The following is a 12,211-nucleotide window of genomic DNA, read 5'->3' on the forward strand; positions in this document are numbered from 1 at the left end:
CACCCCCTGTGCGCCCTCCTGGGGCCTGGCAGGTGGGGGGCAGGAGGAGGGATCAACAGGCAGGAGGAAGGAGCACGGGGAGGAACAGTGGGAGAGGCAGGAAGGGCAGCAGAACCGGAGGGCAGCAGGATGGAGCCGGCACCTTTGGACCGGGAATGTTCCTGTCATGTTAGAAATCCCTGTGTCACCCCTGTGCTGCCACTTCAGCCCCACCTGCCCCGGAACCGAGATGTGCCTGGCGGGTATGTCTCCCCTTGGCCAGCGCGGCCTGCATGCGCCCGGGGTGGCCGTCGCTTGGCTGTCTCTAGGCTGGTGTCACATCGGGCCTGTGTGCATCTGGACGGGGCTTATTTGTGGTTCCCGCCGGGGGACACGCCCAGGAGTTGTCCTTACATTGGAGATACTTGTTGGCCTGGGTGGGGACAGGCCCCGAGGGTGGTGTCGTGAGATTTAAAAAAATCATTAATATTCAGCTATGGCCTTAATGCACAGTGCACACGTGTTCACTCTCAGGAGAGGTTCTGAGGTCCCGGGGGCTCCAGTGTCCCTGGGGTCAGCACGGTGTCCTGCGTGGTCACCGAGGGCCAGGAAGAAAGAACCTTGTCAGGGGTGGATCCTGAACCCCAGTGAGACCTGAGCGGTAGTGACCACAGCAGCCCCAACCTCTGAACCCCAGTGATTTCTGCACTCCAAAGACCCCAGAAACCCAGTGACCCCGGAACCCCAGTGGCACCTGAACCACAGTGACCCCTGGACCCCAGTGACCCCAGAACCTCAGTGACGCCAGAGTCCCCGTGACGTCAGAACCTCTCCTGAGAGTGAGCATGCGTGCACGGTGTGTTAAGGGCACAGCTGAATATTAATGAATTTGTAAAATCCTGGGTCCTCTTGTAAAATAATTCTGCAAGTGTCACATGTGCTCACTTAGTTTGGGAAAGGATTTATTAAGCAGAGACTGTCCCAGAATGTTTTCATCCACGTGGAATGAGAAGTTGTCTGAGTGCAAAACTGGTGATTTCATAGGAGTTAAAATGCAACCGAAGACTGATGTACATGGGAAAACAAAGACCCGGCAGCAGGACTCTGAGCCCATGTGGGGAGGGTGTTTGTGACTGGGTGGGAGAACTCTGCTGCTGTGGCAGTGGAGGCAGAGGCATCTCCATGGAGCGAGCCTGCACACAAAGGCCCGGGTCCCAGAGGACAGGCCTGAGGCCAGGCAAACCATGGGGCTGCTTGGTGCCGGAGAGGACAAGCTGTCAGCAGCGGGGGCAGAGGAGCTGGGGAGGTTCAGAAGCTGGGAAGGTCGTGTGTCCAGCTCTTCCCACTCCGTGACATCCTGCAACAGCAAAACTACCAAGACAATTAAAAGGCTGGGATGGGTGGGGAGGGGTGAGAAACGGGGAGCAGAGAGCTCCATGGGCTCCTGTAGTATCAGGATGCTGACTCAGGCCATGTGGGGTTTTCTAAACCCACAGAGCGTGGCACCCAGAGAGGGCACTGAGTGTGACGTGTGCGGGGCCCTAAGACGTGCCAGGGCAGGGGCATGCTTGATTCTCTGAAAACTCTTGACTTTCAAAATGCTGGCTTCTCTGACAGACAGACAGACAGACACAGGGCCTGCAGCGCTCGGCTATTTCACCCTCCTGCTGCTCCCTCCGGCCCTGGACACTTTCCCAGCCCTCAGTGACCACATGACCTGCTCCTCGGGACGGTGGCTCTGGCACCCGTGGGCTGCTCAGTGGCAGGCACCTGCAGGAAATCAGCGAGTGGGTGACATGCGGGGCCCATCCAGCTTCCTGTCAACGCTGTGCTCTTTCCTGCGGGCAGGTCTGCAATGGGCCCCGTTTCCAATGCTTCATTCATCGCAGGTTGAGGCCAGACCCTCCCGTGGCACCGTCTCGTGAAACTTACAGTGTCCTGTGTCCCAAATGGGGTTGTGAGGTCACCAGAGGCCGAGACCAGGGGGCAGGAGAGAATGGTGGGAGACTCGGAGGCAGCCCAGCAGGAGGGCACAGCCGGTGAGGGGTGACCAGTTCCGCCTCCTGGATGGCATCAGCTTTGGATTTGAAGACGAGAAGGGGGTGCCTCCAGCTTCCTCCTTTCTCAGGGTTGCCTTGAGCGGCCCAGGGTTGTGCTTCTGTGACGTTTTCAGATTATTTTTTCTGGATCTGTGAAAGGGCTGTCAGAATTCTCACAGGGTGTGCCGTGAATTGGTAGCTGGCTCCTGGCCTTTTGACACTTTCTCCTTCTGATTCATAAACTTGGGGTCTCTTCCCATGTAGTGTATCTTTTTCAATTTTATTTGTCGGTGTCTATAGTTTTTAACATATAGATTTTCTACCCCTTTGGTTCAACATCTCCCTCCATATGTATTCTTTTTGAGGTTTGTCAAATTGGAATAGTTTCTTTCTTTTCGGATCATTTGTACAGAAACATAACTAGTTTTTGTCAGTTGGTTTTGTATCCCATAACGTTCCTGAGTTTGTCAGTTCTGACAAAGGTGGTTTCTTGAGCTGCCTATAGAAGGCTATGCTGCCTCCAAAGAGACACAATTTTAATTCTTCTTTTCTGATGTTGGATTCCTTTTATTTATTTATTTATTTTTTTGTTCTTGCCTTATTGGCCTTCCAGTGAGATACACATGGGGAAATAACAAACAGTCTCTTCAATAAGTGGAAAAACTGTGACCTCACCTTTTCATGTTATTGAATGTCTTTTCCTTCCCTCCCAGCCAAAAAAAAAAAAAAAAAAAAAACACTTGGGCCTCCCTGGTGGCGCAGCGGTTGAGCGCTGGGTTGTGAAGCTGCCCGCGGCCTCTGCGGCACCGGTTCAATCCCCGGCTGCTCCCCGGCCACCGGAGGAGGGTCCCACATGGCGCGCAGACCTCTCCTGCCGCCCGCTGCTCCCCTCAGCAGTGTACTTCAGTCCTTCTGCCTGTTCTGCTCCCTGCTCTGGCTCTGGTGAATTCTCTCACCCTCCCGCGCTTCTGACTGTACCCAGTGCATGTATAAACAAAACAAACAAACAAATAAATTAATAAAAAAAAACATGCCTCTATTAAAAAAAAAAAAACACTTATCTACTTATTTTTCTCAAAGATGTTCCTTCTTACAAAAAGGCCGTTATCGGTGTCAGTCCTTATCCAGCTGTGATCCCGGCTCTATTACCACAAGCCTCTGCGAGCAGGACACAGAAGGGCTCCTCGCTCTGTCACAGCAATTTCAGATTGTTGTCCAGCATTATGTTGGATCATTCTTCTCTTCTACCCCACCGATAAACACATTCAATCCCCACAGCTTCTCCCTCGTCATTCCTTCAATGTCATGGTCAGTTCTCCCATCCCCAGGCTCTCTCAACCCTCATGGACAGCGCCTCCACCCCAGGCTGTTGAGTCATGATCTGGCGCCCAGTCTGCTGCCTCTGGGCTGACTGTCTGCATCGTGCCTTCCCCTTCGGCCCCACGTGCTGAACTAGCAGCTGCTATTTTGGCTCTTTCTTCATTTCCTTCACAGTCACTTAACATCATTTCTGACTCCTCATCTGTTACATCCCAGTACAAGACATGGCCTCTGCTCTTCTTAATACTAATAATGATGAAGCCCTATACAAAGGTAAGCACTGTCCAGTCATAGTCATATGAGCCAAACCTTACAAGGTGCCTTTCTTATCAATCAAAAGCAGAAAGCTTGATCACTCTGGGAAGGGAGTGCATCAAGAGGTATGACCAGGAATGCCCAGGGTGCTGATGATGAATGCATGAACTTAACCCCAACTCATGCATCATGAGGTATGACTGGGAACACCCGAGGGAGGGGGCAAGGACTGATGTATGACAAGGGGCCCCAGAAGCTGGTCAGTTGATAAGATAAGGACCATGCCCTGGGGGGGCTGGGGTTTAGTTTCGATGACAAAACTTGGTCATCAAGGTGATAACATAGTCAGCAGACTCATGTCCCCCAAGCCCTAGATAACATTCCTGAGTTTCACCATCCTTCTCTCCTTCTCCTCCTAATGCACATAGCTGATGCTCTATGATTATTCTATCAATAAAAACAGCCAGGATATTGCTCTCAGCATCATCCTGCCTTGTGCAGCCTACTCCACGATTCCCATGTCTTCATCAGTATGGTGTTGCACAAAGCAACATCCACAATCCATAGAAAAAATTGGACTCTAATCTCAAACCGTACATAAAAGTCAGCTCAAATGAATTAAACACTAAACATAAGAGGTGGAATTGTAACAATCCTAGCGATACACGGGAAAGCATTCTTTACATTGGTGTCAGGAATGATCTTTGGAAAGTGCTACCAAAAGCACAATCCACAAGAAAGAAAATAAACACGCCAGGCTACATGAAAGTGCAAAGTTTCATAAATGGCAAAGGGAGTCGCATCAGCAGAATGTGAAGGCTTCCAGGGAGTGGGAGAAAAGGTTGCAAACAATATAACTGATAAATGATTGATATATAATGAATAAGGATCTCGTACATCTAAACAGGGAAAAGCTAAATTCCCCACTTCAAAGTGGTAAAGAATATGAATACACTTTTCTAAGCCTTTTTCTTCTGTTCACTGCAACACATTGTTTCCACTGGGTTTCTTCTGTCAGTTAATATCAAGTTACTTTTCCCTTTACTTTCAAATCAGAAGCTTCACAAACTCCATGTGCAAGCCCAGTCTCTCAGTTCATCATTGGAGGAGGGACGTTGGCAGGGGAGTCTGTGTCATGGGCAGAGCCGGTACACAGCTGAGCTTCCTTGGGAAGGGGATGCAGAGGATTTGAAAGGTCTTGAATACTCGTTTGTAAAGGAGTCGGTTTTTCCAGAAAGGACCTCCACCCATTATTATACAAATTTAATATAAAGCTGTTCATTTGAATTTTGTAAAAGATCTTGAGATGCAACCAAGTGCTTCAAGATAGAGTCTCTTTTCAATGAAGACCTCTATTGTGGATAATTGGCCCCCTGCCACCACTTTGCAAAGCCCGGTGTCTCCAAGGCTGCTTTCTGCTACCACCTCCGTCATTTCGAGAAATGTTTTGCTTAATTGCACTTGGTTTTCATTCCTCTTGGGGAACTTTCTAATTAGTGCTTCAATCACATGGTCTCTTAAATGGCTTATCTGATCCATTTTTCCATTATTCAATGTTGGCACAAAACATGCTTCAGGGACTCAGGCATTCCTGCCAGGTTACATGATAGGTAATTGTTCACAATCAGCAATTATTCTCTTTTTTATTTCTGTGGTAACAGTTGCAATCCCCCTTTTATTTTTCATTTTATTCAGCTCCTGTCTTTTCCCCCCTGGCCTCACTAAGGGCTTGCCTAACTTATCATTCAAAGAAAAGCTCTCAGTTTTTTTTTTTTTTTTTTTTTTTTTTTTTGTGGATTTTCCTACTATTTATTTCATTTGTTTGCTGTACTGACATGGGGGTTTGTGTCTCTTTATTGTCCAATATGTGTGTATCTGTAGAGTGGAATTACTGGGTCATAAAATATTTATGTTCCTAATTTTTAAAAGAAACCTCCACAGCTTTCCACATGAAGGCACTATCTGTACCCTCACCAGCAGTGCCCAGGCGCTCCCTTCTCCCCACATCCCCTGACTCCCAGAAGACATGTCGTCGTTGCCTTGTGATTTGACTGTGTTCCCTGTGGATTAGCGATGTCAAGCAGTTTTTCAAGGGCCTGTGGCCATGTCTGTTCAGATCGTCTGACTGGTTTTTAGTCTGATTGTTGAGGCTTTACTACTGGGTGTATGAGTTGTTAATATTTTTGGAAATTATGCCTTATCAAATATATAATTTGCAAATACCTTACTCCATTTGATCAGTTACAGTTTAATTTTGTTGATGGATCATACTTATTTTATTTAATGAAAATATTTCATGATTTTTAGCTATTTTCTTAAAATCAGCAAAGAAACTATACATATTTTCAATATATTACCTTTTCTTGAGACATCATTCTCTAAGTTTCTAAGAGTTCAGAAATGTTATTACATCAAGAGATTTATCGTGCTAAACAGCCATATTGCCTAAAAATACTTAAAGAAAATGATATTTTGGTCACTTAGACACGGGTTTATATTTCTATACATTGAGCCACGTCTGGGATGCACCACAGCATGAATAAAAGGGGTGTTCAGCACAGCCCCAAAGAAACAGACTCAACGGAGCGCAGAGGCGCCTCCCAGCCTGGATTCCCCACCGCCGGGGTGACGCTGCTCAGGGAGAGGCAACAAAGGTCCAGGGGAGGCTTGAGGCTGGGGTGTGGGGGGAGCTCGTGCACGCCCCAATGCCCTGGGGGGGCCACGCCGGGCTGGCCAATTTCACCCAGACAGAGATTCACCCTCTGGCAACACCCCACACCAGGGCTGTGCTGTGTTCACACACGGGACCGCCTGCTGGGGTGCAGGGGCGGACCCATGGGCGGCTGAGCACACCTCAGCAAAATGCGCACCGTGGGGCTCCAGCCACAGTGTCCACGAAGTGCAGGGCCCCGCGGGCCTCACTGGGCCTCCCAGAGAGGCCCAGGAATATAATGGGAAAACTTACAATATGTGTCTCATAATGGAGTCATGACGTCAACTTATCTGTTATATTTTGCTGAGTCTCCCCTTCATCAGTCTCCCCACAGCTGACTTCATGGCTTGGTTCCTCAGACTGCCCTCTATATTCCAGAGGTCTGTGTGTCTGTTTTTGTCCCAGTGCCATGCTGCTTTAGGTATTAGAGCTTTAGTGTATGGACTGGAGTCTGGAATGTGCTGCCTCCATCATGCTTCCTCAATTTTGTCAAGATTTTTGGTTGTTGCATATGCATTTCTGTAATGTTTGTTTTATATCCTTGGAGAATGCCTTTGAATTCCTTATTAGGATTGCATTGCATCTGTAAACTGCTTTGGGTGAGATGGGCATTTGGTAATGTTGATTCTTCCAAGCCCAGAGCAGGGAATATCTTTCCATTTCTTTGTCTTTTTTTATTTCTTTAACAATGCCTTACTCTTTTCTTGTAGCTTCACCTCCTTAGTTGTGTCTTCTCCATGGTACTTAGTCTTGTGGTTATAAGTGGGATTGTTTTCTTCACTTCTGTTCTAGTTCAATTTTTGGGTATAAGAAGGCAATTGGTTTTCGTGTGTTGATTTTGTAATCTAGCTACAATGAAGTGGGTTATTGATTTAATTTGTTTTTACAGTGGAATCTTTAATGTTCTTTGTGTATATTATATGTCCACAACAAATTTAATTGTGCTTAAATGTTTAAAGCCATACAACCTAGAGACAGTTGATGTTTTATTAATTTAAAAATTTCAATTCTGTTATACAAAGGTGAGAAAATGAATAGTCTTGCTATAGTCTTAATATAAATTTATAAGTCTTAGTATGAATAGTCTTAGTATAAATTTATAATAGTCTGTTTCAGCTTCTTCATTCAATACATGCTTTGAATTCACATTGTATGCCATGACCTATTCTTATTATATTCTATAACTTTTATTGATCAGTAAGCTATGACAGTATCAAGAATTAATATTGAGAAAATTATTTATTAATTGATAAATAAAAATTCCAGTGATTTAAAAGAACAGTAGCAAGTTGTCAACCTAGAAGTTTATATATCGAGTTTTTGCCATCTTTTAAATATTCCTGGCTGCTTCCAATCTGACATTGTGCATACATGCGACTCGCCTGGGCTAAAGGCAAGATCAGCCTGATTAGCACATGGATGTCTGAGAATGAGTTAAATGTCTCATATCCAATTGGAACTACAATTTATCATGAAATATTTTGGTGTGAAATTTTCAAACATTGAACATCACAGATGGGCAAGCAGGGGTCGATACTGTCAGCAGACAAGAGCTGAGCCCAGACAGCAGCCACACACTTGGGCATTTCACTTTCCAATTTTAAATCTTCTTCAAATTATTTTTTTTAATTGATTTATTTATACAAGCAGTGAGTACAGTCAGAAGCACAGGAGGGTGAGAGAATTCACCAGAGACAGAGCAGGGAGCAGAGCAGGCAGAAGGACTGAAGCACACTGCTGAGGGGAGCAGCGGGCAGCAGGAGAGGTCTGTGCGCCATGTGAGACCCTCACCCAGCGGCCAGGTATCGAACTGGCGCTACAAAGGTTGTGGGCAGCTTCACAGCCCAGCACTCAACCACTGTGCCACTGGGGATGCCCTTCTTCAAATTATTTATGTCTTTACATCTAAACTAAATATAGCATTATTTATGACATGTAAATCTGATGAGTTTTCTCTTTTGAACAACTCCATATGGAAACACAAACACTCTGAGACCCCATAATAATGTGCCCAAAAATATATTGCCCTGAAATTCCCAGGCGTTCTTGTTAGTTAAATAAATGTGGATAAACACATGTGTAAAGGGCGGTGTGATGTTGTGAGTGCCATTCCTCAACTATTTCAGGAAATATTAGAATATTGTGCAGTCCACTAGCTATTATTTTGTTTTTACCATTATAGCTTCCTAAGTTCCTTTACAGTTTTTTAAAAAACCCTACCCATTATATATTCATAACTTTTTTGTGATTATACTGCACGTGAAATTAACTGATTTCACCCACTGTCTTATTTCTGGTGTCCACTGTATGCTGAGTGTGTTTAAGGTAAACACAGTCAGCACCCACAGAAGAGCTTCCCGAAGGGTCTCTACCACATCAGGTATGGTCCTTATCGACAGAAGGTCATGACTGCTCAGATTCTACTACAGATCCTAAGGCCTTATTTATTCTGTGAAGGACTCACTCACTAAGTAAAGGGGCCTCTGTCCTATCTGTGATCCCAGATCAGCGACATGAAAGGGGAAGCACCATAGAAACTGGAAAGGCTGCCCCGAGAGAGAACTTCTGCTGACGACTGAGATGAAACCCAACAATTGCCTCTCTCGGCCGGGAGCACAGAATGGAGAACAGCAGAAAGATGCCGAGGTCCAATCACCGCAGTACACACAGAATACCAGAGAATATCTCAGTGCTAAAAAGGAGCAAAATATAAGCCATATGAGTATATGAAGTATCTTAAATATAATTTAAAAATAAGCATATATTTTTGATTATACAATGGAATTAAACTTAACTATAAGAATATAATGATGAAAAAATTTAAAATAAATGTCTTATAATAGATTCATGAACTCATCTTCTCTATTACATGTGGGTGGGTCTCCCCTTCATCAGTCTCCCCACAGCCGTCTTCAAGGCTTGGTTCCTCAGACAGTATATGATGGGATTAAAGGTGGGGGGCACCACCATGTAGAACATAGAAATGACCAGGTCAGACATGGACGGGGTCCCTGTGGTCAGCTTCAGATAATCAAAGAGCCCAGTGGAGACAAACAGCACTACAACCAGCAGGTGGGGAAGGCAGGTGGAGTAGATTTTGGCCTTCCCTTCTGTGGATGGGATCTTCCTGACAGCAGAGAAGATGTGCACATAGGAAAAGATGATGAAAACAAAATAGCACATACCTAACACCACATGTGAGAATGGGAACAAGTTCGTTCATCAAATTTCCTGAGCAGGAAATAGCCAATAGCTAGGGGATGTCACAGAAGAAAAGGTGGACAACACTGGACCCACAGTAGGACAAGGAGAAGGTTCCAGCTGTGTGCATCACAGAGATGATGCCCCCAGCCTGCCAGGACACAGCTGTCAGCTGCATACACCTGTCCCTGCTCATGAGTACGTCATAGTGCAGGGAGTGGCAGATGGCAGCATAGCAGTCAAGGCTCATCACCGTGAGCAGGGTCACCTCTGAACCTGCTGAAAAAAATCATCATAAAGACCTGGAGGACACAGCCCAGGAAGGAGATGGAGCTGCTGTGACTCAGAGAGTTGGCAATGGACTTGGGACTGTGGCTGAGAGGAGGCAGAGGTCCGTGAGGGACAGACCTCTCAGGAAGAACTACATGGAGGAGTGGAGGAGCCTGTCCAGGGTGGTGATGAGGACGATGAGTCCGTTCCCCAGCAGGGCGCACAGGTAGACCAGGGAGAAGAGCAGCGGGTGCAGGAAGCCCATGGTCCCCTGGGTGGGGAACCCCAGGAGGATGAATTGTCATGGCCATGAGATTCATCCCCCCTGGAGCCATCACTGCATGAACATCTAGAGGAATAAAGTGCCGGGACCATCTACCAGTGGTGGACCCACGGTGTCTCTCTGCAGGTGACCAGCACTGTCCTTCCCCACTGACCTCGCTCCATGCTCTGTTCAGCATCTCCCCCACAGGGATCTCAGCTCCTGCTCTGCTCAGCCTCTCCAGCTTCAGTGACCTGCAGGTGCCGCCACTGTCCACGCCACCTGTGGGAGATGCTGAAGGGCAGAGAGTTCAACTGACCTCAGCCCCCTGAGCAGTCTCCTCCCGTCTCACCACATCCCGTGCATGGGCACCCCTGAAACACTGACCCCAGGCCCTCCTCTGCCAACCCCGGCCCCCAGGTCAGTGCACCTCCCAGGATTGGACCCTCCAAGAAGACTCAGGAACATGAACTTTCACGCTTGCTCCAAATCTGGCCTGTGGATCTCAGCTGCCAAGTTCCAGCATATCAAAGGCCAGTTGCAGCTCCAGGTGCATATTTTGGGAGCAAGTGGACACTGATGGTCCCAAGTCTGTTCCTGGTCGGTGCCCATGTTCATCATCACAGCAGTAGGTGGGCAGTCCCACGTGTCCATGTTGCCATCTGAACACTGACTGCCTGTCGCCCCTGCATTGAATTTGCTGAGAGGGTGACCACTCCTGCCTGTCCCGGTTATTGTCCTGCCCCGTTGTTTACCGGAGGAGCTGAGGTGGTTTCTCCTGCAGCTACTTCTTCCCATGGTCACATCCACAATTCCCTCTTGCAGGATGGGCTCATCCACCCCTGGGTCCTGCCAGGCCCTGTGTTCCCCCATCAGACTCATGCAGGAATTAAGATGCTCCGGGATTGAGCCGGACGGTCTGTGTGTGTGGCTTTCCCTGCTGGTCCCAGGGCCCCGGGTCCCCTGGGTGCAGGTTTGTTCCTCCCCTGAGGCCCAAGCGTGAGTGGGGATGTCTGGACACGGGGCAGCCCTGCCCGCTCTCCTCCCTCCTCAATTTCACCCTCTCCCCACTTTGTGGGGTGATGGACGGGCAGGTCTGGTGATGGAAGGATTTTTGGAATGTGGTGATATAAAATATTTGCAATACATTGGTGGGAATAATGCCAAATAATTTAATAAAAGAAAGGAAATAAATTAGGGTACTTGGTTGTTAATAATGTTGACATCTATTGACTGATTTATAAAACAATTTAAAATCTTAAAGTAGCATTTGTCATATATCTCCTCCAGGCCCTGTTTAAATACTGTGATATATTTTACAAAATCGCTAACAATCCCTGAGTGATTGAGTGGGGGAAGAATCCCAAGTTCACGTCCATAAATTGTCACACGTCCCTGCCAGCCTCATGCTAGTGTCAGAGCCATGAAGCCGTCAACATTTTGCCGTAAGAGTTTTTGATTTTCTACTTGACTCATATTTGTCATAATGTGTAGGACAAATGGGCATAGCATTTTTAATTTAACAATAAATATTTATTTTATTTTGCTCTGCAATTTATTCGATACAATCTGATTCCATTAATTTTGTTATTTTGTTTAGTATCCAAAACACACTGAGTGTGCTGATGCTAAAATTCTAGGTATGAATAAAAAACCGTCACATATCCCATAAGTCAAAATCTTCTAATATGATCAATGTATTAAGTCAGTATCTTTGAGCATCTTAAATTACAAGAGAATATGTTTTCTCCACTGAGCCTCACCCAGGCTGACAGGGCAGTGGGACAGGATGACTTGGGCCCCGTCAGCATTACTTGTCATGATTTACAAAGTGAATAGTTTAACTGCGGCACATTCTAAAGACCAAAATGAGGCTTGACATCTGAAAACTTCCAAGTGTGTGTGGATTCTCTCCTGCAAACGGCTGTGGGCAGATACCCGCAGTCTGGGGGGGGGAGATTCTGCTGTCGTGTCGAGTCTCTCTCCTGATGTTGTCCCCATGGCACAGACAGAGGGCATCCCGGCCTCTCACTACATGCTCGGGGATCTTGGGGAGCCTCTGAGCACTCACAGGATGTTCCACCCCATCCTGTGCTGCCTAATGGACAGAGCAGGGCATCAGGGCTGGGCTATTTGAGCTCTGGTGTTGGTGTTCTCATGTTGGACACTGTC

This window comes from Talpa occidentalis, unplaced genomic scaffold (assembly GCF_014898055.3).
Source record: "Talpa occidentalis isolate TD23 unplaced genomic scaffold, MPIMG_talOcc4v2.1 talOcc4.18, whole genome shotgun sequence".
Lineage (NCBI taxonomy): Eukaryota > Metazoa > Chordata > Mammalia > Eulipotyphla > Talpidae > Talpa > Talpa occidentalis.